At 40.9% G+C, this 17,688-nt stretch overlaps 1 protein-coding gene and 1 pseudogene across 1 annotated transcript in view; one reads left to right on the plus strand and one right to left on the minus strand.

Moving 5' to 3' along the window:
• HTR2A (5-hydroxytryptamine receptor 2A) overlaps positions 1-17,688 on the minus strand; it is an 89,101-nt gene that overhangs the window by 55,438 nt on the left and 15,975 nt on the right. The window lies entirely within an intron of this gene.
• On the plus strand, positions 7,506-13,372 carry LOC102417976 (annotated as a pseudogene).

The raw sequence follows: 17,688 nt of genomic DNA on the forward strand, positions 1-17,688 counted from the left end.
TAAATTTCTTTTATCCTGGAGCTATATCAGTTACATTCAATTTTAATCTGAAGACTTGCTTTGTCTAAATTGGGCTAAAATTAATGAGAGTAGAGATAAATCAGTGGTTTAAAGATAAATTAAATTTTTATTAAGTTTTGCTTGGGATCTATCTCACTAAATATTCTCACTTAATACCAAGGCTTCAGGATTCAAGTTATATAACTTTAGGACTATAGAGTTGATAATTAGCTTAGGAATTTGGTAGTCGAAGCTCCTCATTTAACAAGTGAGGAAACAGACATAGGTGGCTCACATGCTGACAAAAGCAACAGCTCAGGTTGCCTGGGTCTTAATACTCTGCTCATTCTACCAGTGTAGCTTCTTATCTTGTGCTGAGCTCTGCATGAGCTCTCCTCTATTGACAGAGGAGCTTGGTGCTAGATGGTATAATTTCAAAATGTTGTTAGTGTATTGTTAATTTATACTAAATTAACTAAGCTCATCATCCCTTCTCTCCTCCCTCTCAACCTTTAGAATCTTTTATATTGTGAGAATTATTTCAACCTACCAATAATTGAACTTTAGTACATGCTAGAAACTTTATATAGCAAAAGCTTCCAAAAGAGCTATGAAATCAACCTGATTCTGATTTTTTAATCTTTCCTTGTGAAAAATCTGTTAAAAGTCCATAAACCAAAAATGGTAAATTTTGACCTAAAAATAAAACAAAACAAAGGAAATCAATCACAACATCCTGCCTTCTTTATGATTGTTATCTACTCAGTTCTTGAAAGGGAAACTGGATTAAAGAGAACTCCTTTTGTCCCATTGGTTCTCCCTTAGCAATAGTCTAAGTCTATTGCTGGCCTATATCAGGCTTCTGAGTCACTGATTGGGTTGCTAAATAATCAGTTGTCTCTCTGAGACAAGCAAATCACCCTGAAAAAAGCATTACTCTTTCTAGAGGGTCAATGATTTAGTTGATTCACCCAAGAACTAACACAATTTCAAAATAATTAGAAAGTGTTGTATAGTTTTCAGATAGACAAAAAGACTGGCGGTTGTAGATATACCACAATTTTTGGTTAGGCCAATAAGAGGTTTTAGCACCCTTCTTTGTATTTTGACATCCAACTTGTTCTGAGTGTGATTTTGAAGGTCAAATGGAGACACAGAAATAAAATGCCTTGCTACCAGGACAAAGGCATCTTTGTTCAGAGACTTACTAACAATTTTGGGTATTGAGACCTAACTGTGGAAAATGGAATTATAAAGCTGGAAAAGATTATCAAATGGAATTCAACTCTAGATAAATCTCACATAAGACTTACGATTTTTCTAAACTATTTCAAAAGAGCTCCAGGGAAATTACTTGAGTTCTCTCTCTCTGTGTCTCTCTCAAATCCTGGTAATGTGTTATTGATGGGCAGTCATATCTTTAAAATATCATTGTGCTTTTTGGCATGTGAGAAAGTACCTTATTACCTTGACCAATTTGGAGTGAAAGGGTAGGTTTTACCCCAAATTGGCAATGTAGTACTGTTATATTTAGTTTTACACCAAATATAATTTTAGAATAGATAATAAAGAATCAAGGCCAATGCACCTGCTTAAAGAACTCAAAGACATATAGGACATGGCCCCACCCTGCCCTTGAGAGGTTAAACACCTAGTATGCTCTATTGCATTGTTTGACAGTTCCATGCACTACTGGTGGAGGTGCTTACATGGTTTCTTGTGAAGAAGTGTACACACAATGTACATATCTGAAATTAAATTTTAAAGAGTACATATGCAATGCAATCTATGAGGATGCACATGAAAAAAACAACTATACAAATTCTAAACTGATAGTTCAGGCAGTGCTTCCTGGGCTTCCTCTCAATTCCTGCTGAATCAGACTATCTGGAAACAGTCTCTAGAAATATACATTTCCTTGTAATTCTAATGCACTTCCACAGTTTCCTTATAGAAATGTCATCATTTACAGAAACAAAGTGGGTTCTTGATACTTAGGAATAAATTTAACCAAGGAGGTAAAAGACCTGTACTCTGAAAACTACAGGATGTTAAAAAAAGAGGTAAAGACATAAACAAGTGGAAGAATATACTGCATTCACAGATTGGAAGAATTGACATCATTAAAATGTCCATACTACCTAACACAATCTATAGATTCAATGCAACCCCTAGTAAAATACCAACAGCATATTTCACAGTTCTAGAACAAATACCCCCAAAATTTATATGTATCCAAAAATACCTCAAATAGACACAGAAATCTTGAAAAAGAAAACAAACTTGGAGGAGTCACAATACCAGATATAAAGTTATATTACAAAGCCATTGTAATCAAAACAGCCTGGTACTGGCACAAGAACAGGCATATAGATCAATGGAACAGAACAGAGAACCCAGAAATTGGCCCAATAAATGGTGTTGGGAAAATTGGACAGGTACTAGTACATGTAAAAAAATGAAACTAGACCACTAACTGACACAATATACAAGAATAAACTAAAAATGAATAAAAGACTTAAATGTAATTTGTGAAACCATAAAAATTTTAGAAGAAAACATAGGTAGCAAAATCTCAGACATCTCATGTAGCAGAATTTTCACCAATACAGCACCAAGGGCAAGAGCAACAAAGGAAAAAATAAACAAATGGAACTATACCAAACTAAAAAGTTTCTGAACAGCAAAAGAAATCATCCTTAAAATGAAAAGGGAACCCACTGTGTGGGAGAACATATTTGTCAATGACACATCTGATAAAGAGTTAATTTCCAAAATATATAAGGTACTCATACAACTCAACAAAAGGAAGACAATCTGATTTAAAAATGGGCAGGGGACCTCAATAGGCACTTCTCCAAAGAGAACATACAAGTAGCCAAGAGATACATGAAAAAATGTTCAATGTCATTAATCACAGAGATGCAAGTTAAAACTATGAGATATCACCTCACACCTGACAGAATGCCTACAATCAATAAATAAAAAAACAACAAGTGCTGATGAGGATGTGGAGAAAAAGCAAATCTAGTACAGTGCGGCTGGGAATGCAGACTAGTACAGCCACTAGAAAGCAGTGTGGAGTTTCCTAAAAAAATTAAAAATGGAAATGCCTGGCCAGACTGTGTGGCTCAGTGTTTGAGCATCAACCCATGAACCAGGAGGTCATGGTTCGATTCCCCAGTCAGGGCACATGCATGGGTTTTGGGGTTGGATCCCCAGTAGGGGGTGTGCAGGAGGCAGCTAATAAATGATTCTCTCTCATCATTGATGTTTTTATCTCTCTCTCCCTCTCCCTTCCTCTCTGAAATCAATAAAAACATAAAAAATGGAACTGCCATTTGACCCAGTGATCTCACTTCTAGGAATATATCCTAAGAATCCCCCCCCCCCCAAAAAAAAACCAGAAAGAATATATGCACCCTATGTTCACAGCAACACTATTTACATTAGCTAAGATCTGAAAACAGCCCAAGTGCCTATCAGTAGATGAGTGGATAAAAAAGCTATGGTACATTTACACAGTGGAGTACTACACAGCTATAAAAGGGAAGGACCTCTTACCCTATGTGACATCATGGAGGAATCTTGAGATGATTATACTAAGCAAGATAAGCCAGTCAGGGAAAGACAAGTATGACATGATCTCACTTATATGTGGAATCTAATGAACAAAACAAAATGAGGAACAAAATAGATTCAGAGACATGGAAGCATGCAACAGACGAATGAATCTCAGAGGGAAGGGTAATGGGGGGTAGGTGGGAAGAGATTAACCAAAGAACTTACATGCATATATGCATAACCCATGGACACAGACAATAGTGTGGTGAAAGCCTGGGGTGGAAGAAGGGGTCAATGGGGGGAAAAAGGGGGACACCTATAATACTCTCAACAATAAAGATAAAAGCAAAAACAAAACAAAGTAGGTTCTCACCCAACAGTGAAATTGTCTTCAGCTATGGCTCATCATTTCTATCTATTTCACATTGTTTCAGAAACTAGTCTGTTCATGGTTATTATGGTTGATTTGAAAAGTATTTTACTTTCAGAGTTCAGGCTCATTCTCTGAGTTTTTCATTCACTTTTTTTGAACACTCTTACCAATGGTTTAGCAAAACATGAAGAAAATACCTCAGAACAGTCAGTTTAGCAAGTTCTGGCTGCTGGAAGGGCTGGTAGTAGGAGTGCACAAGGCCACAACCAGAATCTAAAAGTTCTCCATTACCCTGAGGAACATTCCCTATTAACATTGTTGCTGTAATTGCTTTCACTTTTATGAGAAATGTAAACACTAAAAAATGAAACCTCATTAATATAATTAAAATATTCCTTGCTTGAAGTAATAAGGCTCTCTCCTGCTGAGTTTAAAGCTCCAAGTTATGAAAAACAAAAGTGGGACTTTAAGCTTTTGCCTCAAGTTAGAATGTGAAGTTCTCATGGTATTTGTTTCTCCTTCTTAGCTATGTCTAGACTAGCTTTGCCATACCTGTTTTTATGGAAACAGATATTAAATCTGTGAAAATCCTGGAAGTTACTGTAGAGATGTTTATCCAAACTTTCTTGCTGTACTTTGTCAGGTGAGGTCTCATATGTAAAAATGTGGGCACAGGTGGACATATTACTTTAAAGATGACTTGCCAGGGGCGGGGGGGGGGGGCGGCGGGGGGAGAACTACAAGGCCTCTCAGAAAATCCTGTTTCTCTCCCTCACTTTATTTCCTTATCCCTTCCTTCCTTTCTTTCCCTCTGCTTTTTTTATTCATTTATTTTATTAAATCAATCAACCAACGTAATTAAGCTCTTATATATAGTTAAAAAGACATACACTCCCTTTTCTCCTTTATGGGTTAGGCTCTTTAATAGATGGTTTTAGGAGACAAACTAATCAGCAGGGGTACTGTCTTTGAGCATATCCAGGGAGCATGTCTATTAAAACAGATAGAATAATAGAAGATTTGGTGTCTTTGCATCATGAGCATCCAACACATAATGGCTCAATATACATCTAAGAATGATGATGCCTGGATAGAATGGTTGAGGACACAGTAGAATACTGATAGATGTGACTAGGAAGGTATTGGGGAGTTAGGGTAGCTGGGATACATAAAGGGAACCTCTCCTTTCCCTTTAAGTAGAGAAATCATCAGTACATTGTTTGTAATATATCATAGGCATTTACCAGTGGTTCAGAAGCCAGTGCCTAAAATGGAAATAGATACAATAACCAGCCCACTGAACACAATAAATGAAGATCAACTTTATTCCAGACAGGGCTAAATATCTTTCATTGGGTGACACAAAATTTTAATAAGCAACAGCCCTTATCTCACCAAACAGATGAGTTAATTGCTGTGTTAGGGAAATAAGAGCACCCCTGAGTTACACAGGCCTATCAACTGGGTGATTTCTGAATTCCTATATCAAATGTATAAACTGGGTGGTATTATTGAATAAAATTAACAGTGGGAATTAACTTGGTCATGTTTTAACCATATGAATGTAGCCTGTAATTGTGGTCATTTATATAAATTTTATAATGATTCATTTGGGAGCTAAAAGGGAATAGGAGGGCTTCTGGTGAAGATGGCAGTGTACATAAATGTGGTACTTGCATCCTCCCACAAGCACATCAAAATTAGAGCTAACTACAGAAAAACCATTGTTCAGAGCTGCTTGAAATCTAGTGGAACAAAGTCCTACAATTAAGGATATAAAGAAGAAGCTACGTGGAGACTGGTAGGAGGGGCAGAGATGCAGAATATGCTGGTCACATACCCACGTGTGGCAGACAAATATCAGGAGGAATAACTCAGCTTTGAAGGTCCCCACTGAAGAGTGAGGGGTTGAAGCCCACACTAGTCTTGTAGCCCAGGGTTCCAGTGCCAGGAAAAGAAGTCCTCATAACTTCTGGCCATGAAGGCTAGTGGGAATTGAGGCTGAGTGAGAAGGAAGGCTGCTGGTCTCTTAGGCAATTCCTCTTTAAGGGCCCACATAAGAACTTACTCAAACTCACTCCCTTTGAGCTACAGTGCTGGCTGGGCAAGCAGCTCAAAAGGCACCAGAGACATACAGGGAAGAACTGAATTGTCTGGCATCAGGAGTAGAACTGGAGGAACAACTTTCTTCCAGACAGAAGTGCTGGCAGAGGCTATTGTTTCTTCTCTGAGGCCTTCCCCTACAAAACCATGTCTGAGTCTCCACCAATCTGGTTATCACTGCTTTTCCCACCCTGGTGATTCCATGACAACCTGCCCCACCCAACTTGCAGGCCCACCCAAGTTGTTTCCAGTCACTTTTCCATACAAATGGCTTGTCTTGGCTCATACTTTAGACTTCCCTAAAATCTCTTGAACAAGCAACATTTGTGTACACTGTACCTCTTGCCAAGTGGCTCCAGGCCCATCACTAGCAGCAGCTAGCCTCTTTTCACAACTAGGCCTCTCCTGGGCACCTCCAAGACCAGTACAAGTGGCAGCCATCTGCAGATCACTTTGTAGTGCATGCTGGGTGGCCCTGGGCAGAACATAGGTGGTTGCTGACCTTGGCCTGCACCTCCCAGGAGGCCCCATTGAACAGCTTCAGACCCAAACACCTCCATAAGGGACACACTCAGGTGGCAGACTCAGTGGGCAACAGAACCCCACTGAAGTGGATCCTACCCTGGATCCTACCCTATGGAGAAGGACCCTGCATAGCAGATCCTCCATGGTGGTCTCAACCAGTCCTTGCAACTGATCGGCCGGACATGCAAATAGCAATCAAAGCTCAACTACAATATGAGGGTATGTACAGTCCACACTGGGTGAGGAGGAAGGTGGGAGGGTGGTGGGGCCACACCTGGAGTTCCCAACTCAGGTCAATGGGGAGACTGTGCCATTGGAGCCTACAGGACACCTACTACATTATCCCACTCTACCAAGCCTGGAAGACATAGCAACTCTACATAGTGCATAGAAACAAACACAGGGAGGCTGCAAAAATGAGAAGACAAAGAAACACATCCTAAATAAAAGAATAGAACAAAACTCCAGGAAAAGAACTAAATAAAATGGAGATAAGCAATCTACTAGATGCAGAGTTCAAAACACTGGTTATAAGAATGCTCAATGAATTTAGGGGAAGTAATTAACTTCAATAGCACAAAAATGGGCATGGAAACCATAAAAAAGAATCAGTGAGAAATGAATGATACACTAACTGAAATGAAGAATAATTTACAGAGACTCAACAGTAGAGTAGATGAAACCAAGAACTAATTCAGTGATTTGGAATATAAGGAAACAAACAAACAAAAAACAAGAAGAAAAAAGAATTTAAAAATGAGTATAGAATCGAGCCTCGCTGGGTTGCGCCGGCCGCCGTGGAGGCAGGGCCTCCTGCCCAGGAAGCAGGTTTCTGGAGAAGGTCCCGCAGGTGGCAGAACTTGACCTGAGCCTTGAAGGGAAAGACTTTGGGAAAGGCAAGTGGGCATGACAGGGAATACTGTGAGTTTGTGTTGTCTCAGAGTGTTCTGCTAAAATTCAAGAGACTATTTATCAACTTGATAAGTACAAGTACTAGAAAGGCAGTGCCAAAGGTGTAGTTGATAGCCATCTCACATGGGATAGGACTTGGTCTCCCCACACTTCTGAACCCATGAAGAGAAGATGGGAAGCAAAACTGAAGCAAATTGAAGAGCGAGCATCCCATTACTAAAGGAAGCCCTTGTCCTCAGTGTACAGGCCCAGGCTGTCAAAGCCAGAAGAGCTGCCCTCTATTTGGAAACTATTTCCTCGCCAAACTCAGGCTTTTAATTTTGTTAAAAGCTGCAAAGAGGATGTTCATGTATTTGCTTTGGAATGCGAAGTGGGCGATGGACAACGTATTTACCTTGTAACAAGCTATGTTCAGCTTTGGTTTCATTATAAATCCTGAAAACATCTCTTACACTGCTATGAAGTCATTCCTGAAAATGCTGTTTGCAAGCTCTATTTTGATCTGGAGTTTAACAAACTTGCCAATCCTGGAGCTGATGGAAAAAAGATGGTTGCATTACTCATTGAGCATGTTTGTAAAGCACTTCAAGAGTTATACAGAGTTAACTGTTCAGCTGAAGATGTTTTAAACTTAGATTCTAGCACTGACGAGAAATTTAGCTGCCATTTAATATTTCAACTTCATGATGTGGCATTTAAAGATAACATTCATGTCGGTAATTTTGTGAGAAAGATTTTGCAGCCTGCTTTTCATTTGATTGCCAGTGGAGATGATGAAGATGATGGTGGGATTCCAGGGACAACCGGCATTTTCCCATTTTTCTGAACCACCAATTAAACAAGGAATTTCCTTCAGTGAAATTCCACAGATGAGGAGATAGGAGAGAGCTGCACGTTGACCTCCAAGGCCCTGGAGAGGCTGGGGTCTGCCAAGAGGAGCGGCCCTGACCTTTCCTTCTTAGTTGTGAAGGATCCTGCAGGGAAAAGGCGTCTTTTTGTAGATCTAGGAGTTTATACAAGAAATAGGAACTTTCGGCTGTATAAGTCATCAAAAAAGGGAAAGCCTGTGGTGTTGGAGGTCGCTGAAGATAACAGATTTTCTCTTACACAATCAAAGAATACTTCTGAAGAGGAACAGTATTTCCTCTCTTCTTTGGTCAGCAATGTCAGATTCTCAGATACTTTACGAGTACTTAGATGTGATGCATCTGAGAATAAACAAAAACAGGCTGGGCATTTTAATAGTACCAGCACTTCAGAAAACATTGAAGTTTTTCAGGGCTCGCCCTACCCTGAAATTGATCAAGTTGTTCTTTCTTTGGTGAATAAAAATGGCATTAAAGGAGGGATTCGGCGTTGGAACTACTTTTTTCCAGGAGAATTATTGGTTTATGACATTTGTAAATATCGCTGGTGTGAAAACATTGAAGAGCCCACAAGAGTAATAATATCATAGAACCAAGATGGCAGCATAAGGTACAGACCTGTGCGTGCTGCCTTCCACAACAACATTGAAAATACCAACTATAAGACAAAACAGCTATCATTCAGAACCGTGGGAAAGCTGGTCCAGTGGAAGTTCTACAACTGGAAGGAAAGAAAGAAGAGCATTGAGACTGAGTAGGATATGCAGAGGCGCCAAGAACAGAGGTACAGAGTCCCGCACCAGGCGGGCTGCAACTGGATGCACGGTTTTTTTCAATCGGAAGGGGTTACAAACTCTCGAATCCACTGAGCTTGTTTGGGGCGGGATTCTGAGGTCCCAGACCCCTATGGGGAGAGGCGGGACAGCCTTGCAGCGGGTCGGAAAGCGAGGGCGGCTTTCTCGCGGAGCTGCTCACCGGCACTCGGGGACGTGGAGACGCGGAGTCGCAGAGAGGCGATGAGTCGGGGAGACCCCATTGCTGTTTGCTCCGCCCTGGTGATTCCCTGAGACTCCGCCCTACTCAATTTACATCACCGCCCAAGCTGTGCCAGTGGCACAAAAGGAACACCTGCGCTTTTGCAGCGTAACCCAACAAACTGCAGATTTAAACTCCTCGCACCCATAAGGGACACACTCAAGAAGCAGAATTAGGTTCAGAGGAAGCCGGAACCGGACCCAGCTGGGCCAGCAACATGGAACCACTGTACCAGCAAACACGCAAACAGGTCCACCAGATCCAGTCTCACATGGGACGCCGGGAGATGGCAGACAAGCAGTCTGTGCACTTAGTAGAAAACGAAATCCAAGTAAGCATACCAGATATTCAGCCAGCAAGAACGCCTGGAGATTTTGTCCAGCAAGAAGCCGTCCAACAAAAGACAGAATACCAAACTTCGTGTTGACCAGTTAAAGTATGATGTCCAGCACCTGCAGACTGCTCTCAAAAACTTCCAACATCGACGATACGCAAGGGAGCATCAGGAGAGACAGCCAGAGGAACTTCTGTCTCGCACTTTCACCCCCAACGTGGGATGCGGCGCCCCCTGCGAGGCTGCGATGGCCCCTGTGAGGCTGTGACAGCCCCTGCAAGGCTGTGCCGGCAAGGCTGAGATGGTCCCTGTGAGGCTGAGACGGTCCCTGGGAGGCTGAGACGGTCCCTGAGAGGCTGAGACGGTCCCTGTGAGGCTGCGACGGCCCTTGTGAGGCTGAGACGGTCCCTGTGTGGCCGAACACAGGGACACGTCGTGGATGGAAATAGCTACATTTTCCATGTGAATGACCCAGCAACAAAAAGCGTACACCTATGGATGAGGACAGTGGGGGGTAAGGGCAGAGGGTGGGGTGGGAACTGGGTGGAGGGGAGCTATGGGGGGGAAAAAGGGGAACAACTGTAATAATCTGAACAATAAAGATTTATTTAAAAAAATAAAAAAAATAAAAATAAAGATGAGTATAGTGTAAGGAGCCTCTGGGCCAACTTCAAGTTTACCAACATTTGCATCATGGGAGTGCCAGAGGAGAAGAGAGAGAGTAAGAAATTGCAAACCTATTTGGAAATATAATGACAGAAAACTTCCCTAACCTGGTGAAGGAAAAGGACATAGAAGTTTAGGAAGCTCAGAAATTCCCAAAAAGATGCACCCAAAGAGGCCCACACCAAGACACATCAGATTACAATGCAAAAGGTTAAAGACAAAGAAAGAATCTTAAAAACAGCAAGAGAAAAGCAGTTAGTTACCTACAAGGAAGCTACCATAAACTATTCGCTGATTTCTCAACAGAAACTTTGCAGGCCAGGAGGGATTGGCAATAAATATTCAAAGTGATGAAAAGCAGGGACCTACAACCAAGATTACTCTACTTACCAAGATTACTCTGTCCTCAGTTAGAATCAGAGGACAGATAAAGAGCTTACCAGACAAGAAAAAGGTAATGGAGTCCATTGCCACCAAACCAGTATTACATGAAATGTTAAAGGGTCTTCTTTAAGAAGAAGAAGAAAAAAATATGAAAAATAAAATGACAATAAATACATATCTATCAACAGTTGAATCTAAAAACAAAACAAACAAGCAAGCAGAACAGTAACAGAACCATAGACACAGAGAACATTTCGGTGGTTGCCAGATAGGAGGAGATGTTGGGGGAATGGCTGAAAAAGGTGAAGGGATTAAGAAATACAAATTGGTAGTTACAAGAATGGTTATGGGGATGTAAACTACAGCATAGAAAATAATATTGTAATAACTATGTATGGTGTCAGATGGGTATAAGATTTATCAGGATATTCACTTGTTAAGTTATACAATGTTGAACCACTGGTTGTACGCCTGTAACTAATATAATATTGTATGTCAACTGTATTTGAAAAATTAAAAAATAATTTTAAAATTAAAAAAGGAATAGGAATATGAAAAGGAGTCATGATGAATCTATTCCATAGAAATTAGGGAAATGTCAGAGACCAATTAATTCACCATCTTGAAGATGTCTTAAAAACTTAGATAATAACAAACTTTAGTAACTTTTTTCATCAAGGTTCTTTTATGGATATATTCTAGTAGGAATTTGGCAAGATGTTTCCATCCACTTTTACTTCCCAACAGTCCTAATTCCAGAAATCAGGTATTAATTTTAAAAATGAGAACTATGAGGGCAGATTAGAAACTAAATTTAGGAAGATATTTTAAAATGCTAGTATACTTCATATTTCTCGAATCCTTGTTACTAAAACAAAGGCTGTTACCCTCAACCAAGTAAGAGCCCAAAAATCAGGGAAAAATCAGAAAATATCACCTTCTGGAGTTAAAACCAAGAAGGATTATAACAAAAATAGATGAAACACTTCATCAGCGGAAATCTTTCTAGAAGTGACTTTCTAAAAGAAAGGTTTCAAATTGTTTCTGATAAAAACTTCTTTATCTGTTTATCCAAGATTCTAAAGTACCTCTCTAAAAGTCAGCCAGCACTAATAACATGACTAATATAAGCAAGCACTGACCTTAGAACTGCTGTATTATATATACTAGGCTATTTTGATGACTAAGATGATATATGAAAAATAGTCTGATAGCCAAGAAAAATTCAGCATTATTCAGTACTTTTTAGGGGAAAGATGCTCTGAATCTAGACAACTGCTCTTGCTTATTTAGAGACAAACATCCCTAGAGTGGAAAAGGGCAATTTATCACTGTTACAGAGTTATAAAAATTTCCTCTAAAGGCCTTTGAAGTTAATATATCTCAATCCTTTGTTTATCAAACTATATAGTAATGTCTTTCTTCCACATAATTCTTTCTTCTTGGAAAATTCTCTCTCTCTCTCTATTTTCCCAACTTCTGTTCATCTTTCAAAACTCAACTCAAACATTCCCATTTTCATATAACCTTCCCTCATCCCAAACTCTACTGAGTTCTTTGCATTTTTATTATAACGGACAATTCCATTTTCTGTTATAGCTAGTCTTTCTCCATCAGACTGTAAGTTTTTGCTGTGTACTTATATTTTAATTCATGTTAATAAAACATGAATATGTGTCCAATCCTCTGGTAAGTGCATATATTTTTATTCACTTCTCACTCTGTCCCTCACATGCTTGTACTATCCACGGCCCACTGGGGAACCTCGCTAACTTCATGTTGTTTTCTATAGCCTTTTGAGAGGATTGCGCTACTAGGAAGGAATTTCCCTTGTAGGTGAATAGATCCAGGAAAATGGGTATATACAACCTATGTATTAAATAAGTCAGTTTATTTTAATTAGTCTAATGTAAGCCAACTTCTTGGAGTGTGATCATCAGAGAGAGAGAGAGAGAGAGAGAGAGAGAGAGAGAGAGAGGAAAAAGAAACCTGAACTTGCAAAGTTGATGCCTGGATTGTAGAATGTGGAGACGCCACTAATGACTAGCTGCAATGGGGGGATCCTGCCTGAGAGACCCATGAGCCATCCAGGATATATATTACATCCCTTTTTATAGCTGTTAAAAAATCCAAGTTAAAGGAAAACTACCCCGAGAGACTATGCAGATTCTGATATGACAGAACCTGGCTTAGAGGAGGATGATTCTCATACACTTTCCAAATAAGTCTTAAAATCTCAAAGCAAAGCTCTTCAGCTGGTGGGGAAAAATGCACCAGCATCTCCTTCTTACAGGCACTATTATTTTGTCATTTAACATAACTACAACATGGTTGGCATAAAGAAAAAATAATCTATTTTTATATAAATATTTGTGTTCTCTATACTTTACATGAAAGCCTATATATATAAAAAAACCCCCAGCTTTTTGAAACCAAGCACATAAAAAAATAAAAATTTCTTGAAAGTGTTTTCAGTGTCAAAATCTAGAATTAATTTTTGTATGCATGCATTCCTGGATAGGCATTATTTATTAAATAATTTGGGATCAAGATGAAGTATAACTTTTTGTTTGTTTTTCATTTCTTATTCTCTAGGAACTCATGATTTAGTGGGGGAATAAACATGATATGATATGTGAAAAGATAATATGTGAAAGGATTATGGAAGAATCAAAGCAGGGCAAGTAACTAATCCTTGGAGAGAAGGGATAAGTGGAGAAGGCTTCCTGGAGGAGGCGATACCAAAAGAAAAGCAGAAATTAGCCAGGCAAGGAGATGAGAAGGAATTTGAAGCAGAAGATAGATACAAAAATAAAGGTGAAATGACATGGGGATTATGGGCAATTTATTTAAGCTGGATAATAAAATGTGAGGCAAACGGTGATAGGAGATAACATAGAGGTGTGGTTAGGGATCATATTTACAGGGGCCTTGTTTCTCATTTAAGGATCTGTAATCTATTGGCAGCAAAGTCATTCAAGAGTTTCCAACAGGAGAGTGATTTAGTTAAATCTGTATGTTATAAACTTGACATGATGACAAGGTGGAGAATGACAGTAAAAAACATGTAGACTAGCATAGGATAGAGATGGTGAGGGTTGGATGGAAAGAGAAGAGTGATTTATAAAATAGCTAAAAAACCAAAGGACTAGTCAATTACTTGGGTATGGAGGTGAGGAATCAATCCTGGGTGTCTAGTGACTGAGTAGACATTAAACCATGTTTTAAGATATTTCAGGGGAAGGAATGGCAGACAAAGAGTACAAATTTTTATTGAATAACACTGAGGTTCCTGTGGGACTTCAGGCTAGAAGTGTACATCAGATGGTTGGATGCAGGAGTCTGAAGACCTGGGGAACAACCCTGTGGGCTACAATGTAAGTTGATCAGTTCATCAGTGTTCTTCTAATAGCTGAATCCATGGAAATGGAAAGAACCCAGAAAAAGAATTGAGAATAAAGTGAGAATGTGGAGAATGGATCTGTGGAGCCTAATACCATTTAAGGAGTAAGAGGAAAAGTAGTCTACCAAAACAACAGAAAAAGATCAGAGAGGAAAGGAAAAAAGCTGAGGAAGGAGACAGTTTGAAGAGGGGAGATACATCCACAGAATTATATAAATGCATAAAAGGACAATAAGGAATACAAGATATATATCTACATATATAAAAGCTTAAGCAATTGAATGACCGAACGACCAAATGACTGGTCGACAGGTTGCTATGATGCACATTGACCACCAGGGGGAAGATGCAGGAGGTGCCCCCTGGTGGTCAGTGCACTCTCACAGCCAACCTCCCATGGGCCCCCTCCCTGCTGGCCAACCTCCCATGGCCCTTCTCCCCAGCTGGTCGCCCCAAAGGCCATGATTGGTGATGGCCAACCTCCCGTGGCCCCTCCCCCTGGCTGACCAACCTCCCATGGCCCTGATTGGCCCCAATTGCCGGCCAGGGCAAGGGACCCCACCTGTGCACGAATTTGTTATATATATATATATATATATATATATATATATATATATATATATAACTTTTGGTGGGTCAAGATAATATCCAAGCACATGTGTCTGTACTATCTTATTCCTAAATTTCCATTTGATGATTTAAAAAGATAAAATGCATTGATAAGAATCCTACCTAATAATAGACAAACATGGTAACTGACCGTACCTTCGCGATGCCTCCCATTGGCTAATCAGCATGATATGCAAATTAACCGCCAGCAAAGATGACGGCTAATTTGCATACTGCAGGTGGAGCTGGCAGTGCGTGACGCTGCCCAGGGGATCCGGGCCTTGGATCCGTGACCTGGTAAGGGAGCAAAGCGGCGGAGAAGAGAGAGAGCCCAGGTGGCAGAGAAGGGAGGGAGCCAAGGGCTAAGCGGCGAAGGGAGGGAGCAAGGCAGCGGAGAAGGAAGCGAAGCCTGCCTCGGTGGGCTTCGCTCCCTTCTCTGCTTTGCTGTGGTCTCAGGAAACCCTATTCTTGCAGGAATAGGCCCGAGGAAGCCCTATTCTTGCAGGAATCTTCCTGCAAGGGGCCTCTAGTAAATTATAACAACCCATAAAAAGAAAAAGGGTCTCTTCACATTAGTATTTAACAAATGATGGAAGAATCTTTGGAAGACAGATAGCAGATGGGACCTGGTTTAGAGGGTAACAGGATTTAAAGAAAGGGCCAAGACAAATAAAAGAGAGCTGCAGCAAAGGTTAGTAGGGTTTGGAAGGAACAGCTTGAAATGCAAACAAAGAGTCAAAGACTACCCAAGTAGAAGGGAACTGAGGGGTATTCTCAAAGGGCTGAAATATGAGGGAATCCTTCAGAGCCTGCAGGTTCCTGACAGCCCAATATAGGAGGTGGGCAGGAGGGGAAAGTATATGGATACTAGTACTCTGCTTTAAATGATCAGAAGAGACATACTTCCCACTCCTGTTCCTTCTCCTCTTCCTCCTCCTGCTTAAAAGAATGATTAGCAAAAGAGAAAAAAAAACTCAGTCCATGAAACAGGTCAAATCAACAGTCTGAGCAAAAGGATAGAGCTTTTTTTTTTATCACTGGATCATTTAATTTTTCTCATTAGTTTTCAGTGACCATGGAGGGTGTATGCTACTAACTGCTGTTTTATTGAGCATGTTGTCCCATAGCTATGGATAGAGTCTGCCATGCAGAGAGAAGTCATCTGTCACTCTGCCTGGGCTATTAAATAGTCTCTTACCCATGGGTGAGCATCCTGAAGGACAACATGTCCTCCAAGAGCATAGGCTTTCTGTGGTGTCATAATCCTAAATATGGGTTGAGCTGGTCAGGCAGGGGAGATGTTCCCAAAGTCTCCTGCACCTGTGGGCAGAAAGGGAAAGGACTGCTGTATTTTAAGGAAAAGAGAAAGAGGTGGCAAGAGTGAGAAGTGGCCCTGCAGAGCCTTTGTTTCAAGGCAGTGGCAGCACAGCTGGCCACTTGGCAGCTCTCTGGTGCTGCAATACTCTAGAGAATGTCAGCAGCCTCTCTCCACATGGCTGTGAGCATCCCTGCTCCTGGACATGACCTACTCACCTGCAGGCTGGATGGTGCCCAGAGCTCTCTCCTGGAACACCATAGTGTGGCAGTGTGGCAGGGGTAAAAAGAAATAGAAAAAGGGAAGGCAATTTCATTTCATCTAGGACAGAAAATGCAAAGATAGAGAAACCTAGGGAAAAGCAAATTAGACTAATTCTTTACAAGGTTTCTTCTGTACCCTGGTAGGTGCTCACCTACAATGTGATCGGCAAGCAGTGGGACAGAGAACAGGTTGCCTGAAGAGTCTGAAACCTACTTCTTAGGTTGACTCCTGGCAATGAGCCAGGTGGGCATAAACCTGTCCAGTCCCAGATGAGAAAATCCCAAGTGGGTTCCTCAGACACTTTATTTCAGGCAGTGGGTCTGGGAATGTGCCACAGCAGAAAGGCCAACAGAACATCAACTGAGTCTGAGCTGATTTTATTCAGCTGATTTGTTTTACTTTTCTAAGCATTTTTTTCAGAAGATATGGTATGACAGAAAAATTAAACATACATATTTATCATTCCTGTTGGACTTAAATGTGTATGTAATTTTTTAACCTTAAGTGTTAACATTTTTAGTAGTTATATTTGTTTATATATATTCACTTCATTCAATACAGAATTTGAAGCTACACACACACACACACACACACACACACACACACACACAGAAAGGAGAGAGAAAGAAAAGAAAAACAGGATAGGTCTAAAAAATTGATTTATAGATACCAAGATGGCAGCCTAGGTAAATGCCAGTACTCACTGCCTCCCACAACCACATCAAAATGACACCTAAAATACAAAACAACCATCATCAAGAACCCCCTGAAAGCTGGCTGAATGGAAGTCCTACAACTAGAGAAGTAGAGAAGAAAGCACATTGAGACTGGTAGGAGGAGCAGAGACATGGAATGGGCTGATCCGGCACCAACGTGGGCTGGTTTTTTAATCCAGAGGAAGATCATCTCTGTGGAGGCTGCCATGAGGAGCAAGGTGTTCCAGCCCCACACCAGACACCCCACCCAGGGTCCCATACATGGGGAGAGAAGTACCCATAATTTTGGGCTGTAAAAACCAAAGGGGATTATGGCTGAGGGACATGGAGGCTGCCAGAGACCTACTTGTCCCTCTGAAAGGGCTGGCCCAAACTTCCTCTGAGCTCCAGCTCCAGGAGATGGTGGGGGGGGGGACTCAGACACATACGGGGAGGAACTGGATTGTCTGGCATTGGGGCAGGAACTCGGAGGCAGCTTTGTACCAAATGGAGGTGCTTGCAGGGGTCATTGTTCTTATGCGTAGACCTTCTCTGTTCCAGAGCTGACTGGCAACCATATCTGAGTCCCCTGAAGCACACTGTTTGCTCAGCCTTAGTGATTCCCTGAGACTCCACCCCA

The sequence above is a fragment of the Myotis lucifugus genome, unplaced genomic scaffold, assembly GCF_000147115.1.
Source record: "Myotis lucifugus unplaced genomic scaffold, Myoluc2.0 scaffold_7, whole genome shotgun sequence".
Lineage (NCBI taxonomy): Eukaryota > Metazoa > Chordata > Mammalia > Chiroptera > Vespertilionidae > Myotis > Myotis lucifugus.